At 46.3% G+C, this 5,079-nt stretch overlaps 1 long non-coding RNA gene across 1 annotated transcript; it reads left to right on the forward strand.

The window, feature by feature from the left end:
- The first annotated feature begins 511 nt into the window (after positions 1–511).
- Positions 512–3,226, forward strand: LOC121435948. The gene is made up of 3 exons (XR_005972628.1): positions 512–1,259; positions 2,047–2,374; positions 2,880–3,226. It is a non-coding gene; the product is annotated as an uncharacterized LOC121435948 (long non-coding RNA).
- Positions 3,227–5,079: the final 1,853 nt, after the last annotated feature.

The raw sequence follows: 5,079 nt of genomic DNA on the forward strand, positions 1-5,079 counted from the left end.
GGAATGACGGATCAACAGAATGACAAAAGACAAGCACACAACTCCCTGTAACCAGGGGGCGGTGGCACAGGCCGGGCCAGAGCCCAGAGCATCTCCGTGTCACTGATGTGCCCCATGTGTTGTTACAGCCACACCGTGGTGCTGTGCAAACGGGTGTGCGTGCATCCGTCCACTGGGAGGACGGTGCATCTGGGTGAAGTCCACAGAACAGCGGAATACCACTGCGCGTTGTGTTTATCCCGACACTTTAAATACTAAGATATGCTCCAACGTGTGTGTGCCTGTGTGTGTATTTGTGCGCGCGCGCGCGCGTGTGTGTGTGTGTGTGTGTGTGTGTGTGTAGCAGGGCCAAGCACCGGGTGGCTGCAGCGCCCCTATTCAGCCTGTCCACATCCCTCTTTGATGCCGTGCCACCCCACAAAAACAGTAGGACCATAGTCAATCTATTTTTTCCCTTCTTTCCCCCCTTGTTATCATGACACAGTTTTCCCTTTTAATCTTATAATTTTCATCAGTTTTTGTAAAAGGCGGTGAGCATAACAATACGTGTTTGGTAAAAACAGTTATTTGTTGCTATGTTGAATCAGAAATTAGAAAGAATTTAAAAAGAAAAAAAAACAACAACCAAAAACAAACAAGCACACACACTCACACACACACACACTCACACACATCCCGGGGGGGAGAAACACACACACAAAACCCTTGCCTCTGCATGATGCCATAGACAAGAGTCCAAAGGACATTAGCTGCTCCGTTGCACACATTGGAGAGAGAGTTCGCTGTGGGCTCTGTCTCTCTAATAGACTGGCGATTTGGTAAAAGGTTTTAGAGGGTTTTGTTTAACCATTTCTGCATGTGTTTTTAATGAGCTCATGATGCTTCGTAACAAAGGCCAGGTTGTGAGGTTTGCAGCCTTTTTTCGGACCTGATCCCTTCCCGCTGACCTGCAGAGTGAGCACCTGTGCTCCTTGCCTGGCTCACCTATGGGAGTCAAGGTGGTGGGGCCATCTCCGGGCCTGTCTTCATGCCAGGGATGAATCATGCGGTAGGCAGGGCGGAAGGAGTCTCTTTGTTGACAGCTCTCCATCTGGACTTTGGATACGGCCGGCCGTTCATGGAGAGCCTGGGTGAGCTGGAAAGGGCTGCTCGAATCAGCCCCTCCATGAAGGCCCCGGGGCAGTAAAACACCTGCAAAGGAACTGCCTGGCATTTCAGTTGCAAAAGCAGAGGAGCGTCCCCCACAACCCCAGTTCCAGGTACACAGGCTTGTGAATGTGTGAGACGCCTGCTCGGACAAGTGGGTATTTAATAGGCAATAGGATCATTTACAGCCTCCTTCAGATAATCCGACTGGAGTACACCTGAATAAATACATCAATCTCAGGTGGCTGAGCACTAACCCCTTGGAGTTTAATAATTAAAATAAACAGAACTATTGTGATGAGTTCCAGTTTTGTCATGTGTAAATGTAAGCTATCCCACACAGGATGGCGTTTCGTGATTCATACAGGAATATGATGGATAAATGATACATTTTCCATAGCTTTTTAAGAAAAAAAAAGAGATTATCTTAGTCATGGGGTAAAGTTATATGATACATTGTACCATTCAGTCTGATTCTGGGCCAGGACAGATTTTTTTTCTGTCTTTTTTTTTTCTTTTTTCTTTCTTCTTTTTTTTTTGTGAAAGATTACTTCTTGGCAAACTAGATATGCAAACGCCAGAATACAGTAAAACCACATTTAATTGGACCTACTTGCCAACTTCTTGAACACAGCTTGGATTATCCCACTGGAGGCTGCTTCTGTTAAAAGCTGGGGGAGGAGGAAGTGGCATACTGACAAGGCCTCCGATAATTTTTTTTTTCACTCGAAGTACAATTATGCAATGAGCCAAGTTTGGAAGTATTTTACTATGTTTAATAATTATTATTAAAGATATTGTAAAACATATGCATTTGTTAAGTGGAGTGTAATGGGAGTAAAACTCATGTCATAAATTTCACTTCGGATTTATTTTTCTATTTTGTGTTTTATTTGACAGCCTTCCAACTTGAGTCTAGCCCAAAGCCTGCCCTCTAATACATATCATACTTGATATTAAAGTGAGAAGAGGGTGATTTGTGGGAGCTGCGTGAGAACCGTGTTCCCCTCAGGGCCAGCCTATGTGGAGTCGACCCCTCTGTTCAGGTAACAACTGACGTGAAAACCAGTCGCAGGGAGAATGGCCGGGAAGGAGAGAGCCTTACCACGCGCTTCCAACAGCAGCTCTGAACCCGCATGTCCTGCGCATGCCTACTGTTCAAAAGGAGATGGAGCTGAGGGCAGGGTGCCTATCTCTTCGTGTGCCTGTGACTCTCGGAGGAGCCATGGTATGATGCCACTACGAGCAGCGGTGCCAATCCCAGTCCCTTACCTGGGAAGCTGGCATTGGTCTGTTGTACTTCTTGAGCTTAAAGCAAATTTGTATTATCTGCACAATGTCATTTTTTTTTAAAAAAAAAAAAAAAAAGGAGAAAATGCCCCTGAATTCCCACTTCTTGACATTGTACAGAGGCGCTATCTCTAATGATTAGCAAGCCGCTCTGGGGTGTTTGTGCCCGAACTCCACCTGCGCTGTGAAATCCCCATGATTTTTCTCACATTCCCACTCAAGCTGCCGAGCAACTGGGCCCTCTCTTCTCCGCGTGGCTGTGTCAGTGTGACTTCTGTGCGCCATGCTACTTGGTTGTTTCCTCGTGCTCCACCACAACCAATGATGGGTGTGGGAGGAAGTTGGCAGGGCACAGGAGGGCAGGGTCCCTGCGTCCATCCCCCTCCCATTCACTGGGCTCCCTTTTTTCCCAGTGGGGTGACACGCCTGCTCTGTTTTCTTAGGTATCCTTTAAACGTATCCCCAGGGCTCCTGGAAACCTCCTGCAGCTCTAAGGTTTCGCGGCGGGACTGCAGCAATATAAGGCTTGCGTGTGCTAAGAGGATGTGAGGACTTCTGAACCGCAGCTCTGGCCCCCAAGTGCCCTGCAGCTTTCTCTGGAGGGGCGCCCTTGATTTCTGAAGCATCCACAGCCTTGCCTCAGGCAGGACTGACCAGGAGCTGAAAAGAGAAGGCTTGGAAGGTCTCTGGAAAGGTCTTGCTTCTAAAAACCAGAAACCTGGAGGGAGGAAGTTGACAAGAAATCTGCCCTCTTGTTCTTTGCTGACTAAACCATGTTGTCTTGTACTAGTGCCTGTATCGTTTCATCTTTAAAATAAACCTTTTGAGCCAGATATACCTCTGAGGTTCTTTCCAGCCCCAAGTTCTCGGGCATCTTTTACCTATTTATCTGAAATGCTGATTGAACTTGAACAGGGAAATATTTTCCAATTAGGGTAGAGATGGTGGCTAACATACTGTTAGGCTTCTGAGGCTTGTGTGATCAAAGGCGTGCTTGCTCCGATAATGGCGGGCAGGGGGAGGGCTGGGGAGGGTCTCTCTTGGCTGCTGGGGTTTTAACTCAGGTTTACACATGTCAGCCATGTGCTAAGCATATGCTTTCTGGTCTGTGGTCAAGCCCAGTGGGTTTAGGGTTAATTTTTATTTTTTAACAGGCAAAACCCTAGAGATTCTAAATAAACACACAGCAAGAACTTATTTCGTTGGTTTGTTTTATCTTGTTGACACTAAGTATCCAACGCTTAAAAAAAGTGGATGGAGACAGAATCGGCCACGTTGTACATTTCGTTATGGGTTATTTTAAGCAGAACACATAGCAAGTTCGCCTCGCTAAGCGGTTTCTCCCTGTTCGTTCTGCAAAGGGATTTTCTGTCTCAGTTTCTCCGCCGAGCTTTCTTTGAACAGCTCTGCGCCACCTTGCACCACAGGGCCTTGCCTATGAAAAGGCTAATTCTGATCCCTAAGCAGCCGTCAAAGGAAAGCATGCTAAAGACTGCTGCCCTCCGATATGGGTTGTGGGACTTCAACAAGTGCCAAAAAGACACCTGTCGATCTAGAGATCAGAGGCCACATTAAATCAGACAGATTATCAAAAGAGAACATACTGTTCTTGCAGATAAGCTTTAAAATTAGAGAAAAGCAGATTCTCATTCTCTCTCTCTCTCTCTCTCTCTCTCTCTCTCTCTGTGTGTGTGTGTGTGTGTGTGTGTGTGTTGTGTATGTTCATGCAGGCCATATATCGACCTGGGTGTTATTTCTCAGGAGCCGTCCATCTTGCTTTTGATTCTTTTGTTGTTATTGTTCTGGGAAACAGGCCATCCTGGAACTCACTACTGGTGCAGGCTGGCTGGCCTCAAATGTACAGCGATTCACCTGCCTCAATCTTCTAAATGCTAGGATTCCAGGTCTGAGTCACCAAGATCAGCTCTGTTGGGGGCCGGGTCTCTTTCTAGAAGCTGAGCTTGCTGGTTAAGTTACAGGCTGGCCTCAAAGATCTGCCTGCCTGTCTCTACTTTCCCAGGGCTGGAAGGGCTTGTTATCATGCTGGATTTTTTCTTTTTAATGTGGATTCTGGGATTAAACTCCGGTCCTCATGCTTCTTCGGCGCGTACTTTATTCACCGAGCTATCTCTCCAACCAGATCCTAAGAAGACTAAATTTTTAGTTAAGAATCTCACTACACACCCGTATTTCTACTGTTCTTAATCCACTCCAGGTGGAAGAAAATTCTCCCAGAGTTTTCTGTGGAGAAACCATTCAGAAGAATGAGTGCAGATTACTTTGTGTGGGAGTCTAATTAAAATATTTTCATTTTTCTCTTTTCCATTCTGAAGTCACCAAGTAAAATGATTGAGAAATTCAAGCTTGATGCAGAAGCAGGATTGAAGCAGGGATGTGTTCTCCTACTAGTTAAAACTCTTGGGATGGCAAAGGAGAGAAATCCAACTTGAGGTAGTTGAAGCCAAAAAGGAATTTTTGTCAGAAGGCTACGTGGATTTGGTGGGATCCAAAAGTGGAATATAGCTGGGCCTGGGGAGCAGCTAGACCGCGCAGCTCAGTGGCTGTCTGGATTCGCTCTCCTTCTCTTGCCTCTGCTTCTCTTTCTGCTGATTGGCATTTTCTATTCCTCAGTCCACATGGTGG

The sequence above is a fragment of the Microtus oregoni genome, unplaced genomic scaffold, assembly GCF_018167655.1.
Source record: "Microtus oregoni isolate MIOR12 unplaced genomic scaffold, Mior012 000047F_ref0000412, whole genome shotgun sequence".
Lineage (NCBI taxonomy): Eukaryota > Metazoa > Chordata > Mammalia > Rodentia > Cricetidae > Microtus > Microtus oregoni.